At 38.1% G+C, this 23,170-nt stretch overlaps 1 protein-coding gene across 5 annotated transcripts in view; it reads left to right on the forward strand.

The window, feature by feature from the left end:
* Positions 1-23,170, forward strand: part of GRXCR1 (glutaredoxin and cysteine rich domain containing 1) — a 335,749-nt gene that overhangs the window by 60,286 nt on the left and 252,293 nt on the right. For 3 of the 5 annotated variants that reach the window (XR_004350085.1, XR_004350088.1, XR_004350086.1), the window contains exons 4-5: positions 6,814-7,051; positions 13,054-13,295. The gene's annotated coding sequence lies outside the window, so the exon portion shown is untranslated. The remainder of the gene's footprint in view (positions 1-6,813; positions 7,052-13,053; positions 13,296-23,170) is intronic. The other 2 variants (XR_004350089.1, XR_004350087.1) reach the window with 1 other exon arrangement.

Raw genomic sequence — 23,170 nt, forward strand, 5'->3', positions numbered from 1 at the left:
TGACAAATAAATCAGACAAACACAAACTAGAGACATAGAAGAACTGAGTAATGTAATAAAAAAGCTTGAACTATTTTATATACATAGATGTATGTATGTATGTATTTATGTGTGTGTTTGTGTCTATGTGTGTCTGTGTGATTATACTGGGCACCTGGATAATCCAGGACAATATCCCCATGTCAAGATTTTTAAGTTAATCACATCTGCAAAGCCCCTTTTGCCATATGTACTGGGTTGAATTGTGTCTCCCAAAAGATACACACATACACAGACACACATAAGCACAGAACACAACTCAACACTGAAGCAACTGAGAATACAAATGATCACACAGATTATTTACAAAATGTTCTCTCATGGAAAATTTACTAGACCATAAAGGAAGCCTCAGTAAATTCCAGGGAATCAATATCATGTGGGCTACATTCACTGACCATAATTGATTGACGTTAGAAGTTTTAACAAAGGAAATGAGTGTGGTTTACATAATCTTAAATGTCAGGTTTTATATTAATAAACAGTCATGGGGCTAAAAAGGAGATCATGAAGGGAATTATGAAGTTTTACAACTCAAACAACAATAAAGCCTCATATGTCATATTTGCTAAGGTATGGTTAACACAGTCCTTTGACAGAAATGTATAGTTTCAAGTAAATTTAACAGGACACAGAGAGTTCGAAAATGATTAAGCTAAACATTCAATTCAGGAAGTTGAAAATGTAACAGAGAAAATCCAAAAAGATAAACGGAAAGAAACAAGGAAGGAGGAATTAATAACAATAAAAGAGAAATTAATAAAATAATTAAAAACAATAAAAATATCAACAAAACTAGAAGTCTGAGCAAGGAAAAGAAAAAACAAAATGAAAACAGAAACATGCAATGAAAAAGAATAATAACTACAAATATAACATATTTTAAATCAAAAGCAATGTTATGAACAACTATATAAGAATTTACCTGATAACTTATAAGAAGTCATTAACTATTTGGAAAAATATAAAGTGTCCAAATTAGAAGAACTGAATAGGTCGATAAGCAGTAGAGACGTTAAAATGGTGGCAAAGGACCTCCCTCCCACCAAAACTTTGTAGCCCCCGTCTGTTTGAAGGGAATTTCTACTAAATTTTCAAGGAAAAACTCTTAGAAATTTTATTCCAGAAAAGAAGCACTGTCAGCTTATTTGATGAGATTGGTGCAATCTTGATTCCAATATCAGATAATGGCAATAAAAGAAAATGATAAGCCAATTTCACTTGTTAATGCATGTTTCAATATTATAAATTAAATATTAGCCAATCGAACATTTGATTATTAAACAATAATTCATTATTCAGATCAGGTTTATCCCAGTAATCCCAGATCTCAACATAAGAAAATATAACCAGAGAATTTACCATAATAACAGACAATAAAGAGAAAGAAAATAATATGACTTTTTAAATTGATGCAGAAAAAGTATTTGATAAGTGTAAACACCTATTAGATAAATTAAATAATATGCATAGAAATATGTTAAAAGCTAGAGGGGCTATACTAGAACTATATGTTCTAGGGTCTAGGACAAGCTTAGAGTTTTGTTAATGGCTTGGTCCCATCACTTAATTCACTGTACTTTTATTGAAGTTGCTCTTCCATCCCCAGAAGGCCATTAAAGAGGACAGCAAGAATTTTGCTGAAGTATAAAATGACTGGGCAGAAAATAGTCAAAGCAGGAGATGAGTTTTAGCTGCAGCTTTTCAAATAGCCTAGGGCAGAGTGGAATGAGCACTAGGAAAATCAATACGAAAATGTTTATAAGCCAAGACATAGACCATTAGTTGCCTGGACAAGTTTACTCATTCATTCCCTAAACAGTAAATCCCTATAACTTAATTTTTGCTCTTATAAAAATAGTGGAACTTCTGGAGAAAAGATAAAACTATTTCAGTAGGAAAAAGATCCTACTTCTCAGCCACAAGCACAGTTAACACTTTGGTCTACGGCCAAGTATATATACCGTGGAAGAGAAAAAAATAATCCATAACTATAATGGACCACCAGCCTGTTTTGTTAACCAAAGACTTAACATGACTTAATATGGCTTTGAACTTTCTGAGTTCAGCAGGTGTTTAAAGAAGAATTTTTCTCTCATGAGGTTTTCAGAGCCCCCCATCACATGTTTAGGAGCTTCTTCCTTGTAGTTCTCTTGTGGTAAGTGACGCACTCCCCTCTTACTGTCTCCTCAGTTGCTAGCAGTCTAGCAGGCCATATATGCAAAGTGGGTTCTGTTGGGTAGGACATAATATAAACCTCCACAAGGTCTCTCTTTTGTCATGACCCATCTCTGGTGCACTGGAATCCTTGATGTACCCTTGGACTTGATAAGCTGTACAGTGGAGGCAGACCCCACAGTCCTTGGGTTCATTCATCAACAGCTAATCACCTTACCTTTAGCTCTTTATATTTGCCTGGTGGGAGTCAGATTCCAGTCTACTGGGTTTCCCATACTGCATACATACTAAGCTCTTTCAGCAGTACCCGTGAAGGTCCTCTAACTAGCTTTCAGGTGAGAATGAGCACAGCAAACCTCTCCGTTAGGGGCAGTTTATTAACAGAGCTCTTACCTGAGAAATCATCTTCAAGAATTTTCTTCCCATTGAAAGAATCAAGCAGGGTGTTTCTCTCTATAAAATTATCATAGCCAGTAGACAAAGAAGGAATAATAGGATGCAAATATCACCTTTCTGTGAACCCTCAGTGATATAGTTGATCTAGGAAATGATCATTTACAGCTGTTACCCCCACAAAAAGAGAAACTACTAAACATTATACGCTTCTTGACAGAAGTATATACCACCGTCTCTAAAGCATTCTTGCCAAAGTTTTTCCTTGAAACAGATCAAGCCTCTAGATTTAACTAGCAGCTTACAGGAATTACAGGGGACAGACAAACATGTTAAAAGACACCATGGGGAAGCAGTCATTAAAATCCGGAGTGTGGAAAGCTTTATTGGATAAGTGATCTTATTTTTTTTTAATAAATAAATTTCAAAGGGGGAAATGTGGGCATGGAAAAATCTTAAGAAATTTAAGAAACACGGTCAAATGCAATATGTGATTCTTATTTGAGTCCTGATTTAAACTAAACACTTTAAAATGTACAAGACAGTCATGGACATTTGAATACCAACTGCTTATTTGACGATTATTAAGGAATTTTGGTTCATATTTTAGATGTGGTAGTGAATGACACCATGGCTGTGTTTGAAAAAAAAAAAAACGGCCCTTATATTTAAAGGTATAAAATGAAGTAATTATGTATAAATTGATACTGATGTTTGAGGTTTGCTTCAAAATAATGCTGAGAAACTTGAACCCAAGCAGTTTCTTCCAGAGCCTAATGATGAAGTTATTCTGTAAAGAAATAAATGTGAAAAAATAAGGGATTTGTCAGGGAAGAGTAACTGCCCAGTTTTGTTGGTCTCTAGGGGCATGTAGGGATAGTCAGAGATAAACTTAGAAAGGCAGGTTAGGGTCAAAGCTTGGAGGCCTTGGAAATAGGCTAAGGAACTTTAAAGGAAATCATTATTTCAATATGTAGGGCACCATAATGTTCTGTACCAAAATTTGTTTTAAGATTTAGTGCTAATTTGGACTCTCCTGGTGGTGCAGTGGTTAAGAATCTGTCCGCCAATGCAGGGGGCACCAGTTCGAGCCCTGGTCTGGGAAGATCCCACATGTTGCAGAGCAACTAAGCCCATGCGCCACCATTACTGAGCCTGTGCTCTAGAGCCTGCGAGCCACAACTACTGAGCCTGTGTGCCACAACTACTGAAGCCCACGTGCCTAGAGCCCATGCTCCGCAACAAGAGAAGCCACCACAATGAGAAGCACGTGCACTGCATCGAAGAGTAGCCCCTGCTCGTCAAAACTAGAGAAAGCCCGTGCTCAGCAACAAAGACCCAATGCAGCCAAAAATAAATAAATAAATAAATTTATATATATAAAAAAAAGATTTAGTGTTAATTTAAGTGCTTGTCACCATGGTTTGTCAAAATATTGGAAGCTCCCTTTGATGGAAGATGAGTTTTGAAAACATTAGATCTATGGAAGTTGAACAATGGATTTTGATGACATAGTCTTTTCTTAATGGTGATAGGAGCTCTTTTTAAAATAATTTAATTTTATAACCTAGATTATAAATTTTTAGTCTTGAAGGCCTAGGAGAACCAGAGTTAAAAGAATACACTTGTTCTGTGTCCTCGAGAGAAGGATTGAACCCACCAAGTTTCCTAGTGTTATGATTACAATTAAGATTTAAATTCTCTGTGGTCTTTTTTATTTTGTTTTTACCTCAATTTAGTGTTTTTTGAATCCATAATATTATATATTATTTCTAGAAATATTTCCCTCTACAGTACAATGCTGATTTGTGACTTTGTTTTGCAATATGTTTTTTTAAATTGGACTTTTGTGGAAAATCACCTGAATGATAATTTATTATAAGCAGAATAAATTTTATGGCATGTGAAAATTATTTCAAAAGTCATTTCTTCTTGTAGGTGGCCTCTGTTTCAGTTTTCTTGGACCATACAAAACAACTAATGTGAAAGATAGGCTCTCTGTGATTGCATGCTTCCTGCCTTTAGAGTAATGAAGATTTTGGAAAGACATCATCAAAGCAGAAATAGAAAGCTTGTTGCCTCTTTTGAATTAACAATATTTTATTATATTTATCATAAACTCTAGTTTCCTAACTCAAGTAATATGAAATGCATACAGAGTTTGTGTTATCTACAGATTTAAATTTAATCATTTGGTTTCAAGTTTCAGATTTGATGAATCTATCAAGTTTTACAAGGCATGTCTAGCAGAGCACAGTTTTATGATTCACAAGTGTCTTAGCTGGGGTTTCTACAAGGAGAGTATGGGATAGGAATTCTTGTTCCAGTGGTTTTTTTGTTTGTTTGTTTTTTTAGGAAAGCACTTTCAGGTGAAGGAAATTGAGGACAATAGGATAGGACAGGAAAAAAAACAAAAACAAAAAACTGAGCCAGAATACGGATCTGATTCTACAGGAAACCGTGGAGGACAAATTGTACAACCAAGTCATTTCCTCCTGATGAGAGTCAGGGCAGTGGTCTTCTTCCCTTGGGAGGGGTGGGCGGTCATAGCCTTCTAGGTGAGGCTGCTCCTGTTTGTGTGAGGGCAAGTCACTAGAAATGGGAGTAGCTGTGAGCTGTTATCAACCAATGCTCACAGTAGCTGGGGAAAAGGGGGACACCCCTGTTTACATGACGTGGATGGGTACCAAAAACATCCTTTACAGTTTGCCCTTTGAACTCAGATACACTTACATTCAGGCACAGCCTCTCGAGAATTCTGATTGGAAAGCCTTACAAGAAGGTTACTGGGATAAAATCCAGCTGCTGCTACCGCAGTTTGTCCTGAGGCCATGTGTAATATTCATTACCTCCTGCCTCCACTACCAGTTCTAAATTCCTCTCCCCATTGATGAGCATTTCTGCCAACGTGTGGTTTGCCTGGTGGGGGTGACCCAGGCTCCATCCTTAATTTGTGAGTTGTGAGCCTCTTGGTCACTCTGTCTTTATCAGGTCATGGTTGCTATACTTTCCCATTTACAGTAACGACTGGGAATGAAAGTCACCTGGCTATCCAGAGTGAGTCCTTGGTGATGCTGGATGGGAAGTGTGGCCAGGAAAGGAAAGGCAAAGTGCTATCTGGAATACAGGGTCAAGCATGGGTAGCATGGGTAGCCCTTTCCAGAGTGTAAAAGTCTGGTTTGTCTCACTGAAAGATTATTCCATATTGGGGGCACACTGTAGTTCTCTGCTACTGGAAAGTTAGACGTTCAGCAGTGGCAATAGCTAGACTAGCATTGGTGAGAAGGATTCCAGGCCCATGTGAAGGTCCATTTCTTCCACCATGGCCATTCTAGTTCATAGCTATACTATTCAATTGCCAGAGAAGCTAAAGACCGAGGCTGGGCGACTGAGTCATCCTGTCCACTTGAGTGCTGGATGCCTCTTCTGAAGTCTGTTCTCCTAGTAGACATTAACATGTGATACAAAGGTCCTCCTTTGTCTTCCTTGAACAGTTTTTTAGATGTACTGTTTTCTTAGTGGTTGCTTTAGGTATTACAATGAACGTGTGTAACTGCAATAACAATCTACTGAAAAAATACTTTACTACTTCAAGTGGAGTATAGGAACCTTATTTCCATTTAAATCCCTTAACTCTCCCCATTTAAAAATTTATTTCCTTTACACACATCAAGCACCCCCTGGGGTGGTGTTATAGTTGCTGCTTCAACCACCAGACATGATTAAAAATCCATGAGAAGGATAGTCTATTATGTTTACCCCCTCCCTGCTTTTTTTTTTTTTTAACCTACTGCATTGTTATTTCTACCTTTCTGAAGTCATTTTCTTTCTGTTTGAAGGATTTCTTTAAGGCATTCTTTAAGGGTAAGTCTACTGGGAACAGATTCTCTTAGTTTTCCTTCATCTGAGAATGTCTTTTTTTCCCTTCATACCTGAAGGATATTTTTGTGAAGTATAGAATTTAGGGCTGACAGTTTTTTTTCTTTCAACACTTGAAAAATATGCTAAATTTAATATAATATAAACCAGTATTTCTAGGGCTAAAGTTTAATTATATGATTGCCACCTAAATAGCCTGTTTTGATTGGAAAAAGAAAAGGGAGGGTATAATTTCACTCTTCTTATATTATTAGAAATATTTCTTTTTGACTGAGGGAAAATACACATGAAAGCTTTTTTTTTTTTTTTTTGCCTGCTTTCTAGGTAGTTGCTTCTTTCTTTTTCGTATGAAGCATGCAGAAAGAAGAAGCATCTGTTCTGAGAGCAAAGAAGATGAAAGCATAAATTAAAAATTCAGTCCCAGTGAGCCGCCTTCTGTATCTGAGTCAGAGAGAAGAGAGCCAGTTACACAAAAAATCATCTGTGGGGAAGCATAAGGAGTTTGGAATCAGCCACATCTGCCTTTGAATCCTCTCTGCCATTTACTAGGTGCATGATCTTGGTGAGTTATTTAACCTCTCTTGGTCTTAGTTCCTTGACTAAAATTGAAATAATAACACTTACTCTTTGGGTCATTGTGGGATTAAGACAGACGAGATGTATAGACCTGTAGGCTTCTCAATAAGATTCTTTCAGTTGTCTTCCTCTTTCCTCCTTTAATATTGAGGAAATTTAAGGTTAAGGAAAGACCACCAGAAAAGGTGTTTGACTTCCTCTTGGGAAACATGGTGAACTGGCAAAGTTAATATTTCATGGGAAAGGTATTATTTGAATTATTTATTTCTTTAAAAGTTGTGATGTTAAATTATCTTTGAAATTTATAGAGTTACTATTATTTTAATTTCTTTGGTTATTTTAATAAAGGTAAGTGTAACTGGATTTTATCAGTATGCATATTATCAGGAGAGAAAAATCATGAAGTAACTTGAACAGGGAAAATTTAATATAAAGAATCACTAACTCTAATAAGAGATTGGAGCAATGCCTCTTTCACTGGTGAGAAGTAAAGAGAACTCTAAAGAATACAGTGTAACGGGTATAAGGAGCAGTCCTTACCCATAGGGCTGAGAAGATCACCCAAGGAAGAGTTCCCACTCCTCCGCCCCTCTCTACACTCCAGGATTGAGATCTGGAACCTACTGCAGAAGGCACAGTCCTCACTGGATGTCAGAAAAGTCCCTGTGGTGCTACCCTGGGGGAATTTGTTGGAAATCTGCTCTCAGGAAGCTGCCTTTCTCTAGTGCTCCAGGGAAAGTTGTTCGTGAGGTGGTATCTCACCTGAAGCAATGCTACAAAACTGCCCAAAGGTGGTATCACTCTTCTCCTGACCACTCTGCAGGAACCTGGCTCTGGAGAAGCTGGGCACACCATAGGAACCTGGTGCTGGAAGCTGCCTGAGCTGTAGGACCTGGGCACTAGGCACGTGCTGCAGAAGTCTGCGCAGAAGTGAGCACATGAGAAGCAGGAGGCAAAACCCTTTCCCCCTGTAATGTCCCTCCAGCAATCTCTACTGATAAAGTGTGACATGGTACAGTTGACAGTGGAAAATATTTAAAGGGCCCATTTTCACAGAGCAGGGAAATAGAAAGAATTTGGACCTGAGAGGCAATAATTTATGACAGGCATATAAGGGGTAAAGAATTCATGATTGGAAATCTCTGTTAGGTCTTGATAAAAGTGATTGTCTTAAACTTATACAATGTATTGGCTTAATTATTCAAACCCTGATATCAGTGTATCAGTGCCTCCTGGTGATAGCATATTGAAATTGCATTTCAAATCTTTGTGCCTATTAGAAGCAGCTTTTATAATCGAAATTTTAGAACAGACTATAAGATTGTAGCAAACATTTCTCTACATCCATAGTTCCTAAATTACAAATTACACTTTAAAAAACTTTCTAGTTAGAGGAACTTATCCTGCATAAGAGATATTATATAAATTTGAATGTGGTTTGATTTGATCCTGAAAGATTTATTTAAGTACCAGGGTCAGGAGTTCAAATGCTAGCTAATCCAACTGCTCAGGTAATCCAGATTAAGACCCTTACAATGGGCCAGTACCAAAAAGATGTCCAGGTTGGTTTCCAACTTGTAAAATTGGTTAGATACATGGTTGTAGAGTAAGTTCCTAATTCTAGTAACTGAGTGACTGCTGAGCACGTGGAAGGGTCAGCAGGACTGATGAGTGTTACTAACAGGGTATTAAAAGAAAATGCAATGTATAATTTTTTCACTTCAATTTGTATAAATATAGATTTTTATGCATATTTAATTTATATTTACCTTCTCCATGATATTTGGAATTTTTTTTTTTTTTTTTTTTTGTGGTACGTGAGCCTCTCACTGTTATGGCCTCTCCCGTTGCGGAGCGCAGGCTCAGCGGCCATGGCTCACGGGCCTAGCCACTCTGCGGCATGTGGGATCTTTCCGGACTGGGGCGCGAACCTGTGTCCCCTGCATCGGCAGGCGGACTCTTAACCACTGCACCACCAGGGAAGCCCGATATTTGGAATTTTTGACAACACATTTCTTTTGTAAATTTTCCTCTCCTTTGTTTCACGTGACCCTATTTATTTTCCTTTTCTAGGCTCTTTTCTTTTGGAGCATCATCTTAAGTGTCAATATTCCTTAGAGTTCCATCCTTGATGCTCTGTCTCATTCTTTATATTCTTTCCAGGGTAGCAGTTTAACATCACACTTAAAAACAGAGAACTTCAAGTTAGAGAAATCTTGGCTATTAGCTCTGCCACTTTCTGCTTTGTGATCTCGGGCAACTTAATATCTTCAGTCTCAATTTCTTCATCTGTAAAAATGAACTACCCTCTCTTACCTTTCAGAATTGTTGAGATTTTGAAATGAGAAATTATGTAAAGCCCTTACATTAGTGCTTGACTCATAGAAGATGGTGAATAAATAGTACTTATGATTATCTATTTTGTCAATTTCAAATAATATGCTTATGATTCTAGATCTTCAACTAACGCTTCTCTATTGAACCCCAAATCTCTATATGTACAAACTATTTCAGTGGTTTTAGTGCCAATTTGTGGTCTGTTGTAAGTCAGTGATGAGGATTATGTTGGAAAAAGAGGAACTGAAAAAAATAAGGACATTTTGGGACTTCCTTGGTGGTCCAGTGGTTAAGAATCCACCTTCCAGTGCAGGGGATGCAGTTCTATCCCTGGTCAGGAAAGATCCCACATGCCACAGGGTAACTAATCCTGCGCGCCACAACTACTGAGCCTGTGCACTCTGGAGCCTGTGTGCCACGACTAGAGAGAAGCCTGCGTGCTGCAACCAGAGAAGCCTATGCACCGCAACTAGAGAAGCCCGTGTGCCACAGTGAAGATCCCGTGTGCCGCAGCTAAGACCCGTCTCAGCCAAATAAATTAATCAATTTAAAAGAAGGACATTTCAGTGCAGTTTTATAATGAAGTCGTTTATTTAATTTAATAAATTGCCTTTTATATTAAGATTCACTCAGTTTTTGGTGTTGAAATATCCTTTTATAAAAATGAAATATTGATATCAGTGGATAGATTTTTTTTAAAACGTATCCTGACTTAGCAAAATGAAAAATTGGCAGTCTTAAATTGGCCCCTCATGTTTATTTGGAAATTTTGCTGGTATGTGAAATCTGGAAGCTTAGGAACCTCTGATCTGTTGGACAGTTTTACTTGAATAAACCATAAGCTCCTCAGACTCGACACTGTGAAAAGTATATTTGTTGCTTCCTTCTTCCCCTAAACACAAAACTCATTTTTATTATGTATCATAAAGTACGTCATAACTGTCCATCCCAGTTGGTTGTCAGAATATGTGAGTTATCCTCAAACCCCCCGTGGAGCTGTTACCCTTACATTCAGTTGATCACCAAATCCTTTAGACTCTCTCTTGAAATGTCTTGATTCATACCCAGTGCCGCTGTTGTAATTTCTTGTTGGAATTATTTTCTTTCTACCTCCAGACTCTCTTCATTTTAATTCATTCTATCCTAAGCCGCCAGAATGATCTTTTACTTCCTTGCCTAAAATCCCCCAAGGTCTTCCTGTCTCCTTTGGGGTTAAACTTTCATATAGCCAAAAATTCCCACCCTTCCCATCTGCTCCTTCTCCCTCACATGGATCCCTCAGTGAGCCTGCCATAATTAGCTGCTTGCTTCTCTGTTGCCTTGCAATCTTTGAACATCCAGTTCCAACTGCTGGTAAATATCCTTCTCTCCTCATCTAGAAAGTTCCACTTTGTCCTTCAAGATTCGGTGTGAGTTTCTACCATCCTAAGCCTTCCCAACCACCCCCATCTGAGTCTTGCAGCTCTTTTCTTTGTCCCCACATCTTTGTTACAGCACTCTACCACAGTGGGATGCAATTTTGGGGTTACATAACTCGGTTTTATTCCCGTCTGTGAGAAACTGATGGTGGTAATCACGCCTTCCACCTCAGGACTTAGTACAAACCCTGATACGTTATAGGTGCTCAACAACTACTAGCTGCATGACTATAAGCTTAACATCATCCAGTTAATGATTCTGATAGACCATCTTTCTGTTCCTAGGAACTCTGCAGATCAAAGTGTTAAGAGAAAAATGATAGAAGGCCATAGTCATTGTATTTCTATTATAAACTCCCTACTCAGGAAATCAAGACAGATGTATAAAAACTGTGTTTAATGTGTTGGCACTTTTTTTATACTATTTATTTTCATTATTGAATAAAAGTGTGTGGCTGAGGTATGAGTGGGAGATGGGCAGAGGGAATAGGATACATATTATTTAGCATGGCTACACATTCCTAGGCTCCTTCTCTGCTCTGCAACCAGGATTTGTTTGTAAATATGAAATGTGCCCTCTCCTTTTAGGTACTTGGGTATGTCTTCTATGCTGTGTGTAGTGATAACCAGAAGTATAAATTTTTTTTTTTTTTTTTTTTTTTTTTTTTTGGGGTACGCGGGCCTCTCACTGTTGTGGCATCTCCCATTGCGGTGCACAGGCTCCGGACGCGCAGGCCCAGCGGCCACGGCTCACGGACCCAGCCGCTCCGTGGCATGTGGGATCCTCCCGGACTGGGGCACGAACCCGTGTCCCCTGCATCAGCAGGCGGACTCTCAACCACTGTGCCACCAGGGAAGCCCCAGAAGTATAAATTAAAAAAAAAGATTATCAAGTAAGATCATCTCATCAAACAGCTTGTCTTCTTGAGGAAAATTCCTAAAATCTGAATAGTCATCCATTATTTTCTTAAATGATGATCCTTGTTGTGAATTACAACTCGAAATTCAGAGAGGACCCAGAGTGGTATCCATTGCTTATCCATAACTTTGACTTTCACCTCAGTCATGCCATCCAGAAGGGCATATCAGGGAAATAAACTCCCTCACCCACTCGGAGAGGGCAGTTGAGCTTGATGAAATGCTTCTATTATTTAAGCCTGATCAAAAGCTTAACTTTCTTTATAAACTTGAGCATCATATATGTTCTTGATGGTATGAAAATGCTCTGATACTGTTTCAGTTTGGATGCGTAGGTCTGCAATTAATAAACACCCAACAATCATTTGAGACATTTTTCTTCTCTTATATTACAAAGAGTCTGGAGGAGGCAGGACATCTAGTTCATCAGTGCAGTGATGTCATCAAAGACCCAATTTCTTTGACCCTTTCTGTTATTAAGCACATTTAATTTTTGTCCTCCTTTATTGCATCATGGTGGCAAGATGGTTGCTGAAGTTCTAAGCATCATTATGACATACTATTATCCCAAATAGGAAGGAATCAAAAGGAGACATTAAAGTAATTATTGGTAAGACTAACCCGTGATTCAGTCCTTGGCGCTGGACACACTGTCAACCCAAACACAGTGGGCTTCTGTTAGCAATAAAGAAGGGAGAAGATGGGTAGGCAACTAACATTGTCTGCTTCCTACTCCTTCCCTTTTAACTTTATGAAATATGACAGTGTTACAAAGGCTTCACTTTGGGGTGTTACTTCTACTATGTCTGTAACCAGAGCAATCTTCTGTCTTCTCCTTTCTTTCCTCTTCCCTCCACAACCTATAACAAGTTGTACTATATATTTACTGCTATGTGTTAGGTTAACAGACACGAACTTAACAATATTAACATTTTTTCCCAAGAAAGTTGAGCGATTCCCCCAAATAATTCAGGATTAATGGAAAATGAATAACCATGGACAGTAAGTGAATAAAAGCTGCTTAAAGCCACCAGAGAATGTTTTTAAAAATGGGGAAAAAAATGTAATTTACAATTTAAACCAGTGAAAGATTCACATTGGACATTTTCATTTGGAAAAAAAGAAAAAACCACCTGTTAATCACGTTTAATGACATTTCTAGAGATTGAAAATAATGGACGAGGAAATGTCCATTTTTATTTCTTAAATTTGAGGAATCTGTCGAGTCATGTACTGCAGAGAGAAAATGTATTACCTTGTGGCTTTCTTTAATAGTGTAAACTACCATTTACCTTATGCCTTCTCTCTGACCCAGTTGGAATTATCACAATGGCTGCACATATATTCAAAAAGACATGGAACTCAATGGAGAAGAATTAATCTTCCTACAGTAGAACACTTAAAAAAAGACAAGTGGAAAAAGCCAGCACAGAGGGGAAAGACAAGTGTCTCAAACACCCAAACATGGAGCAGATCCAGCACTTTGCAGGGGCCATAGCCAGACTTTGTAACAGGAGAGGAAGTCATCTGGAAAATGGCATTTCTCACACACCAGCTGTAAGTCAATCTCCCGGGTAAGAGTATCAAATTAAACTACCTTTGCAAGTCTCTCATTTCTATGAATGTAATAAGATTCCAGCAACAGAATCATTCTTTTGTTCAGTGGTTTCCCACCTGCGGCTCACATCCTGCTAAAGTCATCTTCTTCTCGAAAGTCTTGCCCATCAAGTTTCATATGCTTAGTCCCAAATGTCTCTTTTGTGGAAGAATTAGATTAATATTATCAGAAGTCACCCTGATGTGCAGCCATAAGAAATAAAACTGAGTCGTGATCATTAAAATGTAGGTCATTTAACAGCTGGGAAGGACAGTGTGAGAGCTCTTGAGGAGGTTAAGAAATGGGAGGAAAGAAAGAACTAAATAAAAATACAAAAATGGCAAAAAAGCAATGAAGATTTTCAGAAAATAAGGGAGTAAAAAGTAACTGTGTTACACACAAGACAACAGCAAGGTAAGAAAAAAGAATTGTACTGGTTGGGAAAGTGTGCATTACAGTTCTGACTTCACTAATTATTCCTGCAATTTTGAACAAGACACTTAATTTTTACTTTTTAAAAATAGGTTTATTAAAACATCATTTATGGGTTTCCCTGGTGGCGCAGTGGTTGAGAGTCCGCCTGCCAACGCAGGGGACACGGGTTCGTGCCCTGGTCTGGGAAGATCCCACATGCTGTGGAGCGGCTGGGCCCACGAGCCATGGCCGCTGAGCCTGCGCGTCAGGGGCCTGTTCTCCACAACGGGAGAGGCCACAACAGTGAGAGGCCCGCGTGCCGCAAAAACAAACAAAAAACCACATCATTTACATTTCATACCATTCACTCATTTAAAGTATACAATTCAATGCTTTATAGTATATTCACAGAATTATACAGTTGTCACAATCTAACTTGAGAACATTTCATTATCCCCAAAGAAACCTAATACCCATTAGCAGTCACTGTTTATTCACTCTGCCCCCAAACCTGGCAACCACAAAGCTACTTTCTGTCTCTATAGATTTGCCTATTCTGGACATTTCATATAAATTTCACTTAATGTAATGTTTTCAGGGTTCATCCCTGGAACAGCATGTATCAGTACTTCATTTTTATTGCCAAATAATATTCCATTATGTGGATATACCACATTTTATTCATCCATTTAGCAGTTGGTAAGTATTTGAGCTTTTCTGTCTTTTTAGCTATTACGGATAATGCTGCTATTAGCATTTGTATAAAAGCTTTTGTAAACCACTTAATCTTTCTATGACCTTATCTGTAAAGCAAAACTAAGAGTTTATGCTTTATGTTTCCACATTTGAAGAAATCTTCATTTTAGGTTTCTAATTGATTTATGACATAGGTATTGAGGAGTAGAACATAGATACAACATAGATGCAGCTGATATTCCTAGTAAAACAATTAACAATAGCATATACTACTTCCCCCTTTCAGTTGATAAATAGATGAGAGTTCTTCAAATATTTGTTAATTAACAGACCATTTAATTTTCTTTTGTATTCATTTAGCCATCCATCCACTTACTCATCAAATATTTATCAAATGCTTATGAGTGCCCATAATGTTCTATTTCCACAAGATACATAGTGGTGGATAAGAGAGAACTTACACATAAGGAATTTATATTCTGTTAGAGAAGAGAGGACATGTATGCACATCCATAAAATACATGGTGAAAATGAAAATGACATTTATTGAGACTCAGATATAGCCTCAGTGGGTTCAGAGTACAATTCTTTGCCTACCATGATATTTCAACAAATTCTTCGTTGTTGAAATGAAACTCTGTTGAAATTATCTAGGAAAGACTTACGTATATATAGAAAATGGAAAGCGTTCAAGGAGGAGGTACTTGCTGTTGAAAGATACTGTTGTTGTATATGTTACAACAGTGTATAATAATTGCCAAAGAGATCTGGAAGTGGTGTTAGAAGCAAGTTACAGAAGCTCAAAACTTGTGCCTTATGCAGCCATGTGACTATACTTTGGCACAAAACAAATCACCCTATCGTGCTATCCAGTTTGTTTGAATATACCCTGCATTTCAACATCTTTTTGAAATAACCGTTGGCCTTTTCTTTTACATCATTCTGGATTTCTGATAAAAAGCCTTATAAAGGATGTAACATCTAAAATTGTAACATAATAAAGGAAATTCATTTTGTTAACTCATTAGGTATCATAATCCAGTCAGTATTTACGAATACTCCCAGTAGTTAGTGTCATGGAATGTTGCTGGTTACCATATTTCCTCTTCTCAGAACTCATGACAACATTTGATACACTGAGAAAGTTTTGCTAATTTGGTTAATTTATGAAAAAATTATATATATGAATACAAAGTTTATTGATTTCACATTGACCTGAACTAATCTTGGACATCATAGCTTACAAATGGATTCATTCCAATCATAACCATTTGCCATCTGTTTCCTTTCCTGAGAAGCAATAAAAGAATGTATTAATTTGTAATCAGAATGTGATGAGACACTACATCCATGAATATTAGAATCTATCAAGAGGTTCCTTTTGGTATAGTACCAATTAATCAGTCATTGCTTTATGTCCCAGGAGAGTGAGCTATAGGACCTACATAAAGGTTCCTTTGCCCTCTGGCATCAGATTGGATTTTGCCAATGAAAGCCACCAGAGATTGGAGAGCAGGAAAATGATGAGGGATATTCTTTCCTTTATTATCTTCCTCAGGCTGAGGGATTGCCACTGGATGTGTTCCTCTATCAAAGTCCACAGTTGGCGTCTACAGCTTTAGGTCTCAAAGGGTCATGGTAACCATTTGCTTCGTTATCAGACCTAGTGGAGCTACTGTTGCTGATCCCAGGGTCCCTTCACCATTTTTGGTTTCTCTTCCTTGATTCTGTCCATAATTTCATAAATGGATTGTTCATTAACTCACTTCACTCACTTTTTTTTTTTTGAGTGTTTCTGATACTTGCCAAGACCTTGAAGATAAGCTTCCTTTCCTATTTCCTTAGCAACTACTCTCTCTTGAGAAAAATTGTTCAGAACTTGTAAATAACGCCAAAAGGTGAACAGAATGTCCTTTTATCATCATATGGGGTCATTGTTTTACAGGTCCACGAAGGATTATCTAAGGAAATGTACTTTGTTCAGCTCACAGTTTATTATGACTTAGTGAAGTTACATGCATAGTTAACTTATGCATTTTGCCCTATAGTGATATAAATAAGGTCTGTCCACATTTTCTCTTCTGTAAAAAGATAACTCCAAAGGCTTCAGTTTTTTGCTTTCCAGGATATTAATCATTTTGCACTTACTGAGCAATCTTATCCTTACATTTCCATATTAAATTACTTATAAATAAATCAGCTATTCAAATCACTTTTGGTCTTAATATCTTATGAGTTACCTCTTTGTTTAGTGAAGGCCATCTTTGATACATGTTCATTTTATATTTGCATGAGAGTCCTGATTTTATCTTTTTGAAAATTCTACTTTAGCATCTCTTTGGACTATCTCTCCTGTCTTATCCCCACATCTTCAATCTGCCCTTACCTATTGGTTCTTTCCTATGTTCATTTAAAGCATATTCAAATCTCTCCTTTCGTTAAAAAACAAAACAAACCCTGGAAGTTTCCTCTGTTTGCATTTATACTTTACACTTCTTGAAACAGTTGCCTATGTACACACACATTTGTCATTTCTTCAACTCACTTCGACTTCTCTTTCTATTGACATGATTTCTTCCTCCGATTCTAATGAAACTGCTCATATCAATGTAAATAAAGGCCTCCTTATTCAATCGAATAAACACTTTAAGTTCTGAAGTTATTTGAGTTCACCATAGCACTTGACGATGATGTCTCTTTTCTTGAAATATTCTTTTAGCTCCCATGGTATCCTGCATTCTTGATTTTCTTCTTTTGGTTGTAATTCTAAGTCTTTTTTTTTTTTTAATTCTTTTTTTAATTCTAAGTCTCTTGACTCTCTTTGAGTGGTTGTGCTTCAAGGGTTCTCAGCTGAACCTTTTTTTTTTTCCTTCTTGTTCTTCATCTACTCTGACATGATCTTGTTCTCTCTCTTTTTTTTTTTTTTTTTTTTTTTTTTTTATGCGTTACGCGGGCCTCTCACTGCTGTGGCCTCTCCCGTTGCGGAGGACAGGCTCCGGACGCGCAGGCCCAGCGGCCATGGCTCACGGGCCCAGCCGCTCCGCGGCATGTGGGATCCTCCCAGACCGGGGCACGAACCCGTGTCCCCTGCATCGGCAGGCGGACTCTCAACCACTGCGCCACCAGGGAAGCCCCGATCTTGTTCTCTTTCATGACTTCAGTTACCATTTAGTTCCATGGCACAAGCCTAGCTTTATCTCCAAAGCACCAGATCTGCCTATCCAACTTCTGTTGAACATCTCAGATGTCCCAGTACATCTCAGACTCCCTATAGTATCAAAAGAACAAAATGCTTTCACTGTCTCATTTGCTGCATGCCCTGTGCTTTCTATGTTAGGGAAGAGTGCCACCGTGACATGGTTGCTCAAGGCAGAAACAGACAATTTTCTTAAATTCTTCTTCCTCACCTCTTGTATACAATTAAACTCTAAATTGAGACAATTCTACCTTTTAAACATTTCTCAAGTCTATTCTTATCTGTATCCTAACTCCTACTTTTTGGGTCAGGCCGCAATCATTCAACTGCCTCCAAATTAGCCTTCCTGCCTCTATATTTGCCTGTTCCATGCCATTTATATAAAATGCAAATCGAAGCTCTCTCACTTTGAACCCTCAAATAGCTCCTGTTTTCTTTGGATAAGTCCAATGTCTTTATCATGGTATATAAAACCCTTCATCCTCTGACCCTGACTTCTGCCGCAGCCTCATTTCTTGTATTTCGTTCACCACCTCTTTGCTCTAGTCATAGTAGGTGGGGATAAAAGCCAAGCGGAGCCCAAGCATTGAACTACATCAAAATAGGCTTGCTCTGTGTGCTCTGCAGAATAAATAAAAATTTGCAAATTTTGGTCGATGATTTATTTGTGCTCATATAATAATAGTTTTGTGGGAGAGAGAGTCCTTTGTAGGCTACTTGGCTGTCCTTTATGTCTTGCTGAGTGTGCGAAGGTCGTAAGGCCCTAACTGCTGTTTACTGGGGCCATTTTTCAGGACTGTTTATGCAGTTGGTAATCTTGAGAGATGAGGTGATATCTCCTTCTACACCCACACGAAGAGTAAGCTAGTTCACTCCTTTGTATAAATGTGGTGGATTCCCCAATCTCATCGTTTCTCAGCTGGGATGCACATACTCTGCATGTATAGCATCCATCTGGCCTCCTCCCCATCTCCTTGTGAGATCTGGGGGCAAGAAGAACCATTGTAAATGTACTGATGCTCCAGCTGTTTGCTGCGCCATGAGTAACAAAACCCTTTTTCTCTGACTCAGGAGTTTTGTCTCTTCTACCAGCATCCAGGAAAGAACAACAGACTAATTTATTAGCTTGTAAATCAAATCAAATCTTAGACCTGACCATTTTATGTTTTAAAGTAGTTCTTTTACTTCCAAGTAATTTTAAGAAATGTTGATAAAAATGCTGCTTTTTTTCTGAATAAGAAAATAAAATAGTGAGTGGTCCAGGTCAATATTGGCATCTGGCAACAGTACTTGAAGGCAGTTTTAGATGGGATTCTCAATAGTGATGGGTCAGCATTTGGTATCAACTTCTATATGATCATGGGACCTAAGACAAGGTTAGGAATGTGAAGTCATGTTATTCTCAGGGGCATCTGAAGGATATTAAGTGATTCATTATTTGTTTTCTTTTAAAAATGTTAGCACTTAAAAAAAAAAAAAGCACAACATGACAGTTGTGAGTTAAGTTTTCTTTGGGGTCAAATGAGGACTATAGCCCAGAGACAGCCATTCAGATAGCTCCGAGGAGCTGCTCCGAAGAGGTGTGGGGAAGGTCAGTATATATGTGATTTTAGTGAAGGTGGATACATGCGGTCAGGCACACATTTTGGCAAAAGGTTGCTGCTAGTCATGAGGAGCCAGATGTCTCCATTAATGATTTTAGTGCTTTTCTAGGTATGAGAAGATGCAAGAAATTGGGCTCATAAAATCTTCTCCTGAAAATATCTATCTGACGGCCTGTTCTGCCACTTTTTCCCAGAGCACGGAGAGCCTCATTCCTGATCTTCCCCTTGAACTCCTTTCAGGGTATGTTGAAGGTCAGCGACTACAGTGGCTAGTGACTTCACGCTTGTAGAACCAGATGGCGAGTGACAATTTTTAGTTGGAAGCACCTCTAACATATTAGCACAATCACAGGAACGTGGATCATCAAATCCTGGTTAGAGTACTTGAACGAATGGACGGACACTGACCTGAATGAGAAAGTCCAAAATCAAACTCATTCTTTCATTAATTTATTCTGAGGATAACAAGCACCTACTAATTTCCAGGTACTATTCTAGAAAGTATGGATATAGAAATAAGTGACAAGACCCTTGAATCCTTATAGAGATTACAGCTAATGGGAGAGACTGACATGCAAACATTTCTAATATAACGTAATAAGAATTTTGTTAATAATAATCATATAGCCATGGTAAAGTGCCAGTTTGCATGCGTGCACGTGCCCCAAACACAAAATACCTTTATCCCACCATCCAGAAAAGAGCACTACTGTTAAGAGCTTGGTAAATTTGGTAGATATCCTTATAGTCTAATATTTTACACCCCCTGAGAATACATGAATACTATATATACTCTCTATATGTAATTATTAAAATACATGATAAATGCTACTAAAACACATACTGTGCTATGAATTTATGAAACTATCTCCCAGAAACCTTTATCTATGACAGTTTATATATATAACTATATATACTAATGTATATACTAGTTTATATATACTACTTTATATCCATATATACTTATTTATAGCGCTTATAAACTAGTATACTCATTTATTTATATATATAAATCATCATATATATTAGTTTATATAGTTTAGTGTATATAAACTAATATTATATATTTTTATATATAGTAATAGAATATACAGTGGAGAAAAGACAGCCTCTTCAATAAGTGGTGCTGGGAAAACTGGACAGCTGTATGTTAAAGAATGAAATTAGAACACTCCCTAACAGCATACACAAAAATAAACTCAAAATGGATTAGAGACCTAAATGTAAGACCAGACACTATAAAACTCTTAGAAGAAAACATAGGCAGAACACTCTATGACATAAAGCAAGATCCTTTTTGACCCACCTCCTAGAGAAATGGAAATAAAAACAAAAATAAACAAGTGGGACCTAATGAAACTGCAAAGCTTTTGCACAGCAAAGGAAACCATAAACAAGACCAAAAGACAACCCTCAGAATGGGAGAAGATATTTGCAAATGAAGCAACTGACAAAGGATTAATCTCCAAAATTTACAAGCAGGTCATGCAGCTCAATAACAAAAAAACAAACAACCCAATCCAAAAATGGGCAGAAGACCTAAATAGACATTTCTCCAAAGAAGGTATACAGATTGCCAACCAGCACGTGAAAGAATGCTCAACATCATTAATCATTAGAGAAATGCAAATCAAAACTACAATGAGATATCATCTCACACCAGTCAGAATGGCCATCATCAAAAAATCTAGAAACAATAAATGCTGGAGAAGGTGTGGAGAAAAGGGAACACTCTTGCACTGTTGGTGGGAATGTAAATTGATACAGCCACTATGGAGAACAGTATGGAGGTTCCTTAAAAAACTACAAATAGAACTACCATATGACCCAGCAGTCCCACTACTGGGCATATACTCTGAGAAAACCATAATTCAAAAAGAATCATGCAGGGCTTCCCTGGTGGCACAGTGGTTGAGCATCTGCCTGCCGATGCAGGGGACACGGGTTTGTGCCCCGGTCTGGGAAGATCCCACATGCCGCACAGTGGCTGAGCCCGTGAGCCATGGCCGCTGAGCCTGTGCGTCCGGAGCCTGTGCTCTGCAACAGGAGAGGCCACAACAGTGAGAGGCCCGCGTACCCCCCCCCCAAAAAAAAGAGTCATGTACCAAATGTTCATTGCAGCTCTATTTACAATAGCCAGGACATGGAAGCAACCTAAGTGTCCATCAACAGATGAATGGATAAGGAAGATGTGGCACATACATACAATGGAATATTACTCAGCCATAAAAAGAACCGAAATTGAGTTATTTGTAGTGAGGTGGATGGACCTAGAGTCTATCATACAGAGTGAAGTAAGTCAGAAAGAGAAAAACAAATACCGTATGCTAACACATATATATGGAATCTAAGAAAAAAAAAAAAAAGCCATGAAGTACCTAGGGGTAAGACAGGAATAAAGACACAGACCTACTAGCGCATGGGCTTGAGGATATGGGGAAGGGGAAGGGTAAGCTGTGACAAAGTGAGAGAGTGGCATGGACATGTATACACTACCAAATGTAAAATAGATAGCTAGTGGGAAGCAGCCGCATAGCACAGGGAGATCAGCTCAGTGCTTTGTGACCACCTAGAGGGGTGGGATAGGGAGGGTGGGAGGGAGGGAGACACAAGAGGGAAGAGATATGGGAACATATGTATATGTATAACTGATTCACTTTGTTATAAAGCAGAAACTAACACACCATTGTAAAGCAATTATAATCCAATAAAGATGTTAAAAAAAGAAAGACTATACTAATCATCATAATGTATTAGTATATATATATATATATATATACACTTATATATTTATATATACAAATATATATACTAATCATATGTATACTAGTTTATATATATGATAATATATATAGTTTATATATATAAAAAATATATATACACTAATATATATATATGTGTGTGTGTATATGCTAATCATCAGGGATACTAAATTTGAATTATATTTATTGTCCAGAGAGCCTGGAAAGAGTGCATAATTTGCCTAACAAACCTGTGTTTTCCTGAGTCTTCATAAGAGAAAATGAGGATATTCATCTTCAGTTGTATTCACTGAGTATACACAGGGGCAAATATTTCTGTTGCGAGGCTTAGATGACAAATTAAATTTATGAAGAGTCAAGTTTGCTTGCAGCAAACAGCTTAGTATTTTACATTTTAAACTGTAAGGACCTGGCAGAATTGGAAAATTTTCGTGTGTTGTGCTTGCATTTTGGAATTTCAAGGGCCTGCTCTGCATTCGATTACGATATCCACCTCATGTAAATTGGAATGTATCTTTGAATGATTGAGTACAATAGCAAGACTAAATATATTTGCTCCTGAACAAAATTTCTTGTATAGGAAAATCTTTCTTCTGCTTGCTGCCAGACCACTGGAATATGACTGCCAAGGGAAAAATAGCTGTTGTCCTCTTCATTAAAGTGTGACCCCAGGCAAAGTAAATAGATCCCTTGAAAATGTGACTGTGGTGAACATGGTGGTTTACCACGCCATCCCCATACACAAGCCCTTCTCCCTAGGGAACGTGGTACTGGCCTATGAGATGTAAGCACAAGCGGGCTGAGCGAGGTGTCCCAGATGCCATGGCTTCTCTGATAAGGAGGGACAGGCACGCAGGAAGGCCCCTTTGGTCTTGTTCTTTATTATTTTTCTCCAGTCGCACTCTTCTTTCCTTGACATCAGGCCTGCTGGTTCAGGAGCTATCTAAAGATCTGGAGGCCACAGTGTTGAGAGGAAGGTCTTTTATTGTGGCCAGGGCACTGGAACAAAGAGAAAAAAGTTCCTGAATCCTCAGTAACGTCACTGAGCAGTCAGTGAGCACCAGCTACTGCCTTGCCCTGAACTTCTTGTTCTGTGAGGAAAAAAAGAAACTTTTTTTTTTTTTTTGCGATACGCGGGTCTCTCACTGTTGTGGCCTCTCCCG

This window comes from Phocoena sinus, chromosome 5 (genome assembly GCF_008692025.1).
Source record: "Phocoena sinus isolate mPhoSin1 chromosome 5, mPhoSin1.pri, whole genome shotgun sequence".
Classification (NCBI taxonomy): Eukaryota; Metazoa; Chordata; class Mammalia; order Artiodactyla; family Phocoenidae; genus Phocoena; species Phocoena sinus.